This window comes from Aythya fuligula, chromosome 5, assembly GCF_009819795.1.
Source record: "Aythya fuligula isolate bAytFul2 chromosome 5, bAytFul2.pri, whole genome shotgun sequence".
NCBI classification, from domain to species: domain Eukaryota; kingdom Metazoa; phylum Chordata; class Aves; order Anseriformes; family Anatidae; genus Aythya; species Aythya fuligula.
In genome coordinates, this window is record NC_045563.1 from 30,049,291 (window position 1) to 30,063,940 (window position 14,650).

Below are 14,650 nucleotides of genomic sequence, written 5' to 3' on the forward strand. Positions count from 1 at the left end.
TCTCATGTCCCTGAGACAGGAAGGAAGTAAGCCAGCATGCCTTGCCACACCACTGCTTTCTGCAGTGCCTCACTTGCTCTGCCGGCTTTTGTGACTCGCTTTTCCCATATACACGGTGCAAAAGAGGTAGGATCTCTTACTTGCTACCACCAGTTCATATTCCAGTTTCACAAGATCTGGCACTTGAAAAGGAAGCCTACAATGATTTGATGACCTCGTGTATCTAAGTTTGAAGCCACCTTGGGACTACTAGGGCTGCTGTTTTCAGAAGACAAAGGGAATGATAAAATATTTGCATATTTAGCATTTATTGCTGAATTGCATTAAGATGGTAATAATGCATTAGCCATACTCAGATATTAAATCATTATCTCTCTCAATTTTAAATATGATTTAGGTAAATTCACCCTGTGACTGTAATACATGAAACCATGGACTGTCAGATTCAAACATGTTTCTTTATGAATAATTAATTGCAGCTCTCAATGTATAGCAAAATATTGTAAGTATTTCTGATACTGGGGGCTTTTGACCTCTTGCTTGTTTTCTTCAATTATTTTCCAGCCAGCTTCCTGTAATGAAATGGATATGGATCACTCTTCCTCAATGAAGATGTATGCCTTTCAATACATAAATAAATACATCTGCTCAGTTGTTCAATTTGTCATTTTCATTTAAGATACCATAATATTTCCATGTTTCCATATTATGTTTCCATGTTTCCATATTATACATGTTTATATAAATGCCATAGGAAAAAGGGAATGTAAGTAGTAAATCATGGTTTTTGTCAATTATAGTGAACAAGCTTTCAAATTCAGCTAAACTTAGATATTATATGATTGGTAGGCAACAAACATCAAATGATTCCTTTTCTTAGTTCGATGTGAAACCCTCACCAGAATAAAAGTTAGTAAGTCAGCCTGTAGGGATGATATCATATTCCTAAGGAAATACATGTACAGTGATTCAAAAGGACAACTTGAAATCAGTGGAAAATTGGCATCTGAATTCTCTGTGTATATGGATAATGGTGTGCTTATCTAATGAACTAGAGATGAAAACATAATATATTCAATAATCTAGTCCTTACATTTTATATTCATTCTCTTTACCAACAAAAATGAATTAAGTAACATTTATCTAACCCAGTGCTTTACACTTGTGCTATAGAATTTTATAAGTAATGTTAAGTTGTCCAAATAGAAATTATTACATAAGGATGAAGTGCTATTTCTAGCACATTTAATTATGGCCTCTCATGGAAAATACTTATTTAATTAATTTATTGAGTGAATTTATTTAATTAATACCTTTGAGCAGGACTGGATCTGAAATGAATGTGTGTTTTTTTTCTTACTGCCTTCATTGAGCACAATGTTTAAAAAGTATATGCAAGCAAAATTAAATAGTTGAATGTACATGTAAATAACAGATAATATTAAAAGACTGATTGATTAAAACAAAACAAAACAAAACAAAACAAAATAAAACAAAACAAAAACAACACATAAATTGAAATATGGAATGCATACTTCCACAAAGAAAGCAGTACCATAAACAATAATCGAGGCTATTGAAATTAAATAGTTAGACACACAATAACAACATAATGAGCGGTAAAGAAAGACAACACATCTGCTTACAAGAAACAACAGTAACCAAATTTGTAAGAACTCTAAGAGACAGTACAATTTAAGATCAAATAAAACAATTAATTTATTTTTAATTGAAAACGATCTTTTAAATTACTATTCAAATGTTGTTTAAATGAAAGGAATTCAAAATATGATTGCAAACAATGGAAAGGATCACCTAAAAAGAGGTGTGCATTCTGTCCTTATGCTTGTGTCTTGTGTCAGCCTTAATAGTAACTTGTGTCAGACTTAATAGTAACCATGTGCACAGAAAAGAGATAAAATTGCATTTCTTTTTTTTCACATTGATTAATTCCAACACAGATCTAGAGGATACAGAGAAGCAGTGGAAGCCTTAAAGACTTTTCATTAACCTTCACTAGGAGTAAATCTGTTTCTTTACACATACAGCTGAGGAAAGTTAGACATTATTCAGAACATGATTTCTTAATCAGAAAATGATATTTAGTTTTAGAAACAGTCCCCTTTGTAACCAGGACCTCATTTTTTTTCAGAGGATATATTTCATCTTTGTAGTTAGGTGTAATGATGATAGGTAATATGTAACAAATCAGATAGTTCAAGAATGGACAGTCAGATGAAATAATTATATTTACTCCAGTTTCCAATGGGTGATTGAAAGAATTGGAAGCTGCGTACAGCACTCAATGAATTGAGCTTAATTTTCGGTTTAGGAGCAAATAATAATGTTATTATTTATTTTTGCATAATTTCTTAAATGGATGAAATCAGTATGGGAAGCAAAATCTTGTTGGGAAAACCAGATTTAGTTTGAGCTGAAACACTTCATAGTCAATTAAAATTATAATTTACTTTGATGACTTTTGGTCTTCCTAAGCAAAAATGAGCGGAAAAAAAGTGTTTAAAGAAGAGACAGTTCTGTCTAATTTTTGGAGAGTTTGTCAATTTGATTTTTTTTGTTTTTAATTTATTACATATTTAGATAAGCTTATAAAAATTATCTGTGACCAGGTAACAGTCAGAATGATGCTAGAAATGGCAATACATACCTCAAAGGCTCCATTCTAAATGGACATTCTTTAAGTCAAATTAGGCAATATAAATATGACTTACTTGAAATAAATTCTAATTTTTATAACTTAAATCATTGGATTTTGAGTTTTTTATCTGCCAGCTTTACCATGGGTGTAGAAATAAATATGGAAAGAGCTCCATTTTCAATTCCCAAGGTGAATATTATGCCTTCAACATATACAGTTGATGAACATATTTGTTGGCTAAGTATGCTTATATCCATCTGCCAAATGGCCTCATGCCTGCTAACATATTGGTCAGACACATGTCTTTGAGTGTGAGTGCCAAGAAAATTTCTAACACTTGCATGCAGTATCTTCTAAAGGAAGTAGCACAGAGACATTATCACTACATATGCCTTTTCCTTTTATCATTGCTATTAAGATGAATTCCCCAACCAGCAAAGAAGTACAAAGAAAAGGAAAGTGAGGAGTAGCTGGTGTTCGTGGCTCTTTATTGCATATGTAGCAAGTTCTTTGCGACTTTCAACATCAACATATTCAATTACACTGCTGGGTCAGTTGGTGATATTGGAGGCTCTCAAAGCAAGCAACTTCATCTTGGACACTTCTAAGACTGAGCTTGGTGGTGGACTGGAAAGAGCTATTTTCAGTAAGTGGCAGTATTCCTATTCATGCCCTCTGCTTCTCAACATCAACTCTTCAGCCTTTCCTCCACAAAAGGAAAGTAACCGCCGAGATGGCAGAATGCTAATACAGACAGGCAAAGAGCGTGTTTATTACTGTTTATGTTGAGTGAAAAACAAACAAACATACACGCACACCTGTGAAATGAAGATACTGCAAATGATTAAAATCATAGCTGATGGTGAAGAAAGTAATTAAACAGGCTACATGAGTGTTTTAAACACATTCTGATATGAGATGAAACCCATCTTTATGTCTAGAGCATAGAATTTCATAGCATTTTACAGCAAAAATACATTCACAGTATGAGATCACATGAGACTTCAATTTCTGAGGCATATATAATCTAAATATTTTGTGTTAGTTGTAGTTATTTTTAATTATTATTATTAGAAAGTATTTGTGTAAGCACATACTTTTAACAACAAAATTATAGATTCCAAATTTTAAGAAATATCTTTTGTATTTTCTCAACTTAATATATTATTATAAAATGAAATCATTATGAATACTTACTGGCATATTAGGTTTTTAAAAAAGGAATAATTTATTCTAATAAAAAACAAGTGTGCTCAGTACCCCAAACTGATTTTTGAATCAATGGCCTAGGAAATAAATAAAACAACATTTGAATCAAAATGTTTCCTGGAAAAAAGAAAATATAATAAAAGTAAAAGTAAAAGTGAAGTAAAAGTGAATAAAAAGTGAAAAGGAAGTAAAAGTGAATAAAAAGTAAAGACTTTACAACATTTTTTGGCTAGGAATAGATTCAGAAACACCAAAAATCTCAGGAGAAAGCTTTTTTCTTCTGACACTGACAAACTGGGAAGGGGTAAAAAAAAAAAAAGAATAGAAAAAAAATAGAAAAAAAAAAAAAGCTTTGAACATTTCAGTAACATGAATGGATCTCAATCAGAGTACTACCTGAGGTGTAAAAAGAAGTTATATGTCAATACATATTTATCTGAAATTGAGAAAGAAGACCTGTTTCAACATATAAAGATAGATCTGGAAACAAAAAAAAAAAAATGTGGCTAGAGGTACTTAAATGACAAAATAATTACAATGATACATTTGCTATAATATTCCTATATAAACAAATGACATAAAATACGTAATTTTATGTTGGCTGTAATGTGTCAAAATACCCCATCTGAATAAACACCAAAAGCCCTAGCATCCTGTAGCTGAAACTAAATGTTATATATGGAGTGGTAATTCGTGTCGAGAAAATGGTTGAAATTAATAAAGAAGGGGGAGATTTCGGAGTGTGGCCATGGGGGTTGGAAAGCCCCGTGGTTGAGATAACATTAGACTCAACCATGAGGCCATCAGGAATGTAAAAGAGTTTAGAGGGAAAAAAGAAGGGTGATTCAGGAGACTCCATGCAGTCTCCGGTTGCTTGTTCTCCTGCTGGTTTCTTGTTCTGTTGCTGGTAAGGCAGTTTCTGAGTGTTTGCTGTTGTTGTTATATGCAAAGTTGTTTGACCACATGAAAAGTTGTTTTGAAAAGAACTGCTGTGGAGAGAAGGGTATAAGAGGGGAGCCTGCCCTCAATATTAAAAAAAAAAAAAAAAAAAAAAAAAAGGCAACACGATTTGATTAAGTTATGTCATCAATAGAGAAGAAGAAAGAAGGAATGAAAAGGAACAAGCTAGCAGACGGAGACCAGGACGGGAACAGGCACTTTGATTGCCCTCATGAAGATGGGTTCGGCCAGACTCAGCAAACTACTCAGAGAAGCTCGTACTGAAAGTCGCTGGAAATAGGCAGCACTGGAGCTGGAAAGAAGCTCACGCTGAGAGAAGCGGACCTGTGCACACAACTGCCCCTGGTTGGTAAGCAGTTGCACATTATGGGGAATCATACGTCCTTAGAAATAAAGACTGTCCTGGTAACCTTACAGCTTATTCTCCTTCTTAACAATCGGACAGTTATGATCCTGAAATATGGGACCAAATTGAGGTCAAGGTGTGGGACTCTGCAACTAAAACGACAAGGTTGCGGTGGGATATGCTCAGCACCTGGCGAGCAGTCTCTGAGGCCTTAAGAGCCATGTGGACCACAGTCAGAACGTGGTTTGCCAGATAGTGAGGGAGCTGTGGGCTCCGTTACTGCTTGACTGCTACGCTATGGGCCCCCTCTGCTGCTACAGCCTTGAAGGCTTTTGCTGTTATGCCCCCTGCTGACCTGGACGTGCATTTTGACCCAGGCCTTACTGGCCTTGAAAAGGAGATGGATATGCTTTTCACAGAATCACAGAATCACAGAATTTCTAGGTTGGAAGAGACCTCAAGATCATCGAGTCCAACCTCTGACCTAATGCTAGCAGTCCCCACTAAACCATATCCCTAAGCTCTACATCTAAATGTCTTTTAAAGACTTCCAGGGATGGTGACTCCACCACTTCCCTGGGCAGCCTGTTCCAGTGTCTAACAACCCTCTCAGTAAAGAAGTTCTTCCTAACATCCAACCTAAAACTCCCACGGCACAACTTTAGCCCATTCCCCCTCGTCCTGTCACCAGGCACGTGGGAGAACAGACCAACACCCACCTCGCTACAGCCTCCCTTGAGGTACCTATAGAGAGCGATAAGGTCACCCCTGAGCCTCCTTTTCTCCAGGCTGAACAAGCCCAGCTCCCTCAGCCGCTCCTCGTAGGACTTGTTCTCCAGGCCCCTCACCAGCTTCATCGCCCTTCTCTGGACTCTTTCGATCACCTCCATGTCCTTCTTGTAGCGAGGAGCCCAAAACTGAACACAGTACTCAAGGGGCGGCCTCACCAGAGCTGAGTACAGGGGGACGATCACTTCCCTAGACCTGCTGGCAACACTGCTTTTTAAGCAAGCCAGGATGCTGTTGGCCTTCTTGGCCACCTGAGCACACTGCTGGCTCATATTCAGCCGACTATCCACCAATACTCGCAAGTCCTTCTCTCCCAGGCAGCTTTCCAACCATTCCTCTCCCAGCCTGTAGCTCTGCTTGGGGTTATTGCACCCCAGGTGCAGGACCCGGCACTTGGCCTTGTTGGACTTCATACAGTTGACCTCAGCCCATCGGTGCAGCCTATCCAGATCCTCCTGCATTGCCTTCCTACCCTCGAGCAGATCGACACACGCACCTAACTTGGTGTCATCTGCGAATTTACTGAGGGTACACTTAATGCCCTCATCCAGATCATCAATGAAGATATTAAAGAGGACTGGCCCCAGCACCGGGCCCTGGGGGACGCCACTAGTGACCAGCCTCCAACTGGATTTGACTCCATTCACCACGACTCTTTGGGCCTGGCTATCCAGCCAGTTTCTAAACCAACGAAGCATACACCAGTCCAAGCCACAAGCAGCCAGTTTCTTGAGGAGAATGCTGTGGGAAACAGTGTCAAAAGCCTTGCTGAAGTCAAGGTAGACCACATCCACAGCCTTTCCCTCATCCACCAAGTGTGTCACTTTGTCATAGAAGGAGATCAGGTTCATCAAGCAGGACCTGCCTTTCATAAACCCATGCTGACTGGGCCTGATCGCCTGCTTGCCCTGAAAGTGCTACGTGATGACTCTCAAGATAATCTGCTCCATGAGCTTCCCTGGCACTGAGGTCAAACTGACAGGCCTAAAGATCCCCAGGTTTGTCCTCCGGCCCTTCTTGTAGATGGGTGTCATGTTTGCCAGCCACCAGTCAACTGGGAACTCCCCCGATAGCAAGGACTGCTGATAAATGATGGAAAGCGGCTTGGCCAGCTCCTCTGCCAGTTCTCTCAGTATCCTCGGGTGGATTCCATCCGGCACCATTGACTTGCACACATCCAAGTGCCGTAGCAGGTCGCCAACCATTTCCTCATGGATAGTGAGGGCCACATTCTGCTCCCCATCCCCTTCCACCAGCTCAGGGTACTGGGTATCCAGAGAGCAACTGGTTTTGCCGCTAAAAACTGAGGCAAAGAAGGCATTAAGCACCTCCACCTTTTCCTCATCTTTTGTAACAAGGTTTCCCCCTGCATCCAGTAAAGGATGGAGATTCTCCTTAGTCCTCCGTTTTGCGCTGATGTATTTGTAAAAAGATTTTTTGTTGTCTTTAGTGGCAGTAGCCAGATTGATCTCCAGATGAGCTTTGGCCTTTCTAATTTTGTCCCTGCACTGCCTCTTACCTCCTTATAGTCCTCCTGAGTGGCCCACCCTCTTTTCCAAAGATTGTAAACCCTCTTTTTTCTCCTAAGCTCAAACTGCAACTCTCTGTTGAGCCAGGCCAGTCTTCTTCCACGCCGGCTCGTCTTTGGGCACATGGGGACAGACTGCTCCCGAGCCATTAAGATTTCCTTCTTGAAGAGTGCCCAGCCTTCCTGGACTCCTCTGCTCTTCAGAACCGCCTCCCAAGGGACTCGGCCAACCAGTGTCCTGAGCAGCTCAAAGTCAGCCCTCCAGAAGTCCAATACAGCAGTTTTACTGGTCCCCTTCCTGGCCTTGCCAAGAATAGAGAACTCCATCATTTCATGGTCACTCTGCCCAAGACAGCTCACGACCACCACATCTCCCACCAGTCCTTTTCTGTTTGCGAAGAGAAGGTCTAGCGGGGCACCTCCCCTAGTGGGCTCACCAACCAGCTGCATCAGGTAGCTATCTTCCACGCTCTCCAGAAATCTCTTAGACTGCTTTCTCTGGGCTGTGTTGTGCTTCCAGAATATGTCAGGGAAGTTGAAGTCCCCCATGAGTACAAGCACCGACGATTTCGCAGCTTCTGTCAGCTGCCTGTAGAACTCCTCATCCGTCTCCTCATCCTGGTTCGGCAGTCTATTACAGGCCCCGACCAGGACGCTAGCCTTGTTGGCCTTTCCGCCAATCCTAACCCAAAGGGACTCAACCTTGTCATTCCCAGCCTCGAGTTCCACAACATCGAAAGATTCTGTAATATAGAGAGCCACACCACCACCCCTTCTGTACTGCCTGCCCCTTCTGAAGAGCTTATAGCCAGTCATTGCAGCACTCCAGTCATGAGAGTGGTCCCACCACATCTCCATGATGGCAACCAAGTCGTAGCCTGCCTGCTGCACGATGGCTTCCAGCTCCTCCTGTTTGTTACCCATGCTGCGTGCATTGGTGTAGATGCACTTCAGCTGGGCCAATTCCTTATCCCCCGGCATTGCCATCGTTCCCCCTGGCACAGCTCTAACAAACCTTGTTTCAGCCCCGTCCCCCTTCTCACCTAGTTTAAAGCCCTCTCAATGAGCCCTGCCAGCTCCTGGCCCAGGATACGTTTTCCCCTTAGAGATAGGGATCCATCTGCAGCCATCAGGCTGGGTGCTGCGTAAAGCTCCCCATCGTTAAAAAAAAAAAACAAGATTTCTGTGCTGGCACCAGCCTCTGAGCCATGTGTTTATCGGGTGGGCTTTTCGTGTCCTGTCAGTACCCCTCCCTGCCACCATAGGGATAGACAAAAACACCACCTGTACTCCCACTCCCTCCAGTAATCACCCCAGCCCCCTAAAGTCCCATTTGATAGCCTTGAGGCTTCTCTCTTCGATATCATCACTGCCTGCCTGGACTATCAAAAGAGGGTAATAGTCAGAGGGGCGAACCAGGTTGGGAAGCTTCCTGTCAAAGTCCCTGACCCTGGCCCCAGGGAGGCAGCAGACTTCCCTACGGGTAGGGTTAGGCCGACAAATAGGGCCCTCTGTTCCCCTGAGAAGAGAGTCTCCCACAATAATAACCCTTCTTTCTTTCTTAGTGGAGGCAGTCCTGATGCGTGGAGTCAACTTCCCTGCCCTAGGCATCCTCCTGGGTACACTTTCTGCCTTTTCCTCAGCTACTGGTCTCTCAATCTCTAGGGCCTCAAACCAGTTGCGCAGGGGCACCTGGGAAGGTGGGGCCGGTGGGGGAGGGCATCGCCTGTGAGGTCGAGCAGGGACCTGTTTCCATTCCTCCTCAACTCCCAGGTCCTCCTCTTCCTGACGGTAACAGGGCAGGGGGTCCACCCCCATTGCGGGTGTCTCATCACGGTACCTCTCCTTGAGACCCTGCAGGGAGTCGCTCCATCTGTCTATCTTCCACTCGCACTCCCTGATATCCCTCAACCTCTCCACCTCCTCCTTGAGTTCCACCACCATGCGGACCAGATCATCCACCTGCTCGCACCTCACGCACGCAGTTTCTCTGCCTCCTGCCAATGGCAGCAACAGGCTCAGACACTCCCCGCATCCGGTGACCTGAACTGCTGCATTTGTGAACAGGTATTCGGTCTGGGTTTGTACCATCTTTCTGGAGAGCGCACCGTGCCTTGTGGAGACCATTGCAGCCTAGCTAACGGCTGTCGTTACAGGAGGTGTTCGTATGAGTGGGGGAGAGCGCTCTGCCCTTTCTGCTCACCCTGCCTGTGCGAACTGCTGCACCACTCCCTTCTGACGCACCACGCCCTGTTCACCGTGCTCCTGGTCGCTCGCGCTCCCTAAGGGCAGCTTTTGAATGGCCGGAGAGGGGGCGCTGCTGGCTCCACCTACGCCTCATCAGCCTCCCTCACGAGGGCTGCTGGGTCCTGGCAGCTCCCTTAAGTAGGCTCGATGCCGGAAAAATTAGCCCTGCCTGGCCCGATCCCTCGCTCCACTGCAGAACGCATCTGCCCCGGAGCCGATAAGCTCGGCAAGTGAAATGGTCTATGATAAATTCCACTTTGGGCTACAAAGGCCCCTTTGCTTTGTCCATACATATGTATTACGTAAAACAAGCACCTCATTACACTCAGACATTTCCATAGATAAATTCAACCAAAGGACTTTTCAAGAAGACAAAACAGAAATTCTTTAATCTCTGGGGCAGTATGGATTGGGTGGTTAGTAAATGGTGCTCAGCTTCTGTTTTCTACCTATTTTCATTCATCAGGAGTTTAGACAACTTTACTGTCTAGGATCTGTTCCTGAATGTCCTTGTGCAAAAACTTCACGTATTCTCTCTTTCCCCCGATTTTTCAGTTTTATATTATGTCATGTTATTTAGTGTTATAAATGAAGTCTCAACTCATTCTGAATTAGAAATATTATACTTATAAAAGGTATAAAAGGCATAAAAGCTATAAAAAGGTATAAAAAGCAAGTAAACAGCACTAGGTGTGTGGGAGTCTATGCTCCACCAACATGCACACAAGAACATCAACATTCTAAATATATAGAACATTGCTTTACATACCACACCCGAGTATGCCTATACATACGTACAATCAGAAACGGTAGCAAGCTATCCTTTAAGTTTCATAACCTACTAAAATCGAGTATTCCTATACATATGCACATTCAGAAAAGGTAACAAACAATCCTTTAAGTTCCATGACTTATCAGTCTCCATTTTCCATTCCTTTTCTTGATTACAAACAAAACTCTCCATTTTCCATTCCTATTGAACAATATGTCTCACTTTAAGTTGTCAAGCAACTTGGTCTTCAGGCCTTATGTATCCCGTTCTTCCCAGATTGGCGTCCCGCAGGGCTCGGTGCTGGGGCGGTCCTCTGTAATATCTTCATCGATGATATGGACGAGGGCATCGAGTGCACCCTCAGTAAGTTCGCAGACAACACCAAGTTAGGTGCGTGTGTCGATCTGCTCGAGGGTAGGAAAGCACTGCAGGAGGATCTGGATAGGCTGCACCGATGGGCTGAGGTCAACTGCATGAAGTTCAACAAGGCCAAGTGCCGGGTCCTGCACCTGGGGTGCAATAACCCCAAGCAGAGCTACAGGCTGGGGGATGAGTGGTTGGAGAGCTGCCAGGCAGAGAAGGACCTGGGAGTGATGGTGGATAGTCAGCTGAATATGAGCCAGCAGTGTGCTCAGGTGGCCAAGAAGACCAACGGCATCCTGGCTTGTATCAGAAACAGGGTGACCAGCAGGGCTAGGGAGGTGATTGTCCCCCTGTACTCAGCTCTGGTGAGGCCGCACCTTGAGTACTGTGTTCAGTTTTGGGCTCCTCGCTACAAGAAGGACATCGAGGTGCTTGAGCGGGTGCAGAGAAGGGCGACAAAGCTGGTGTGGGGCCTGGAGAACAGAGAAGGCAGCAATATTATCTCGAGGAAAATCTATTATATATATATATATATATATAATCTATTAGATATATATATATATATTAGATTATATATCTATAATCTAATAGATAATCTAGAGGATTATCTATTATCTAGAGGACAGCAACTAATGACATCGCATGACTCTCTATTGTAAGCTAATTGCCTATGGGTGGCAGCAAAGGATTCTCCCCCTCACCCACCTGAGTTTAGTATAACTGGTTATACATCATATGGTTTTGATTTCCTTTTGTTTTCTCCCCCTCCCGAAGTCTAAAGCACCAGAGAAGTGAAAAGCTTTGCTAAAGGACAAGAATCTCAGACTTTGTTTAATTTCTTACAATAAAATCCACAATAAAAAGGGGAGGTGGTCGGTAATATAGCTCCAGATAGACTTTGATGTGGTTGAAGGACATATGCTGAGCAACTTCTCCTGAAGCAAGCCCTCTGGATCGCCTGAGTAATACAGCTCTGTAAGCAAAGCGCTTGTGGCTGCTTTCAGGTAACTCCTAAATCTGGAAGATGAACCAAGAAGAAATAAAGAGAGTGGGCCAGGTGGATATGAATTAATGACACTACCTTAACTGTGAGAAAAAAACATATCAAGACTTAAACTTTTACTTTTCCATTTCTAGTTCTGCTATCCAGTGGTACCAGATGATATTTCCATATATCAATGATATTTCAATGCTTAGGTAATTACATAAATATGTTAAAGAAAAGTACCAATTACTAAGGTGTTTGCTTTTTTTTAATTCCATTTTCTGAAAAGAGTAAGTTATGACATCTACTTCCCCCCACCAAGCCTGTAGCTCTGGGAACAATGAACTAGTATAGCGAGCTAGTTTCTATTGATCAATTAATAGAAATATCAGTAAAGTGCACCTTCCCTGAAAAAAAAGAAACTAAAAACTTCTGTAAGAGAAAATGAATTTGTTCCAGAATATCACCATCTGCTGAGTTTTTAAAATATTTTTTATTAAGGTATAACCTTATTAAGTCCTGCAGTAATACAGTATCAATTACATTTTAATTTATTGTGTTAAACTCTGTCTATCATTTAGTGGTAGGCTGAGTGCTTTAAAGTCTGTGAGAGTCAAGATTAGCAGTCTGGTGATCATATTAATAACAATAATGACGATGATGATAATAATAATATAGTTCTTATAATCTTTTTTCTTCCTTTATGCTTTGAGTTTAAACTACTTCTCTGATTCCACTGAAGCTGGTATTTCATGTTTTTCTTTGCTTCCAGCCTCTGTTTGATATTCACTGATCTTTCAGGGAAGCAATATTTTAAAAGCTGTGGCGATCTATACAGACTATTAAAATAGTCTGTATTATTAATAATTATTTCAAAGGAATTGGTTAAAAACAAAAACAAAACAAACAAACAAACAAACAAAAAACAAACAAACAAACAGAAAACCCCAGGAAATTCATACATTAGTTCTGTTTTTTTCCTGCTTTGCAGAGATATAGTCTTCTATGAAACTATATATATATATATATATATTTAAGGTACAGGTATGTATACCATCTCTGGCAAAAAACACCTTTGCAACTGGTGAGGTAAAATTGGTTAACCTTAGTATTGATCAAAGTTCTTGAATGGGAAAATCTTTTTATAGTACATAGCACAAAGCACTGCTATGAGGAATTAAGCAGTTACCTTCTTGAAAGGTGTATTTCTTGAAAGGTGTGTATAGATTGGCTAAGTATTTACTATAAGTAGTTACTACGCTCTGAAAAGAGTTTATCTGGGATGCAAAGATCTTAGTGTGTGAACTTAATAAGAGCAATGTCTCAACACTTTCAGAACTATTACTTAAAACAGTGTGCTATCATTAACAGGAAAAAAAAAAAAAAAAAAAAAAAAAAAGACTGCCCAGGCAGAGTCATAGTGTATAAACAAACATTTCAGTAATAATTATAGTAATACAAATAGTGTTAATAATAATAACAGTAAAAACTTACACACACCTGCTAGTTGTCAGAAGTGTAGGAAGGGGAAGAATATGGGAGGGGTTGAAAATAGAAACAGAAACATGTTTTCAAAAATAATCTTTAAGCAAACTGAAATCTTGTTTCTTACTTTAGACAGCCACTCTATAATTAAACACACCTCCTTGCAAATATTCTTGACATTTAATATTCTTCCTGCTAAACTACTCTGGATATCTTATTCAGCAGCTTCTCTGGATGAAAGGCTCCACAATTTACTTCTCTTTTCAGACTTATTTACTGGTTTACATTTTCCTTGGCCTTGTTTGAGTATTTTGTGTGCTTTTATTTGCATGTACCTATCCAAATGCTTTGGATTTTTACAACCCTAAATAGATTCTTATTCCCAATTTAGATTTATGATATTGCCCTTTTCGAGGCTAGACTAAACACGCCTCTGGATGTAAGTACAGAATATAGAAGAATATAAATCCCTTTGCAGGATCAACATTTCAAGAGCTATTTGTTAGTTTTCTGGTTCAACTAAAACAATCCAAATCACTGCTATTTCTGGCTATGTTCCCATTTATAAAGCTTTTAAATCTGTAAACAACAAGCAACAGGAAACAAAACTTTATTTTCATGTTGTGCTCTCATCTCTGTTCCTTGTTCCTCATTTTGGCTCCTACTCAACAGACCTTTGTTCATTTTAGTTTTAAATGAATCTGGCTTCTGAGGCTCTAGGCATAACTAGACTCAACTGTTGAACTTCCCTGAAAGTCCCGTGTTAGCTCATGGTCTGTACAATTTAGTGGCTTTCAACTGGGGGGAACTCCTCTCCTTGAAGGTGTTGAGCACATGTAAGCCAGACAGTACCTGAATAATTCCTGTATAGTAGTTTTTTTGTCTGAACTACCTCAAAGTCATCAATGATAATTAGTCTCTCAAACTCTGGACATCTGCCTGGTTTAGTGGCGTGTTATTTGAGGCACTCCATTGGTAATTGCTATTGTAAGTCTTTTATAACCTTTCAGAATGTCCCAAAGACCTGAAAAAAAAACTCTAATTATGCAACTATATTCTGTATAGGATGTGTTTTCAAACTTTAGTGCTTGTACATGTAAAATGACATGTTGAATACAAAACATAAACATGGATAGAACCGTGTACACTTTAAAATATCTGTGATCAGAGTAGAAAGCAAAGAGAAACTAACAAAATTTAAATACTATTGCACATCTAGGTTTCTTTGTTCCTTTTCCCTTGAAGTCAATAGGTGACATGCATGAAATTAATGGTCCTAATTGTACTTTTTGAAAGGAGTTGAGAAT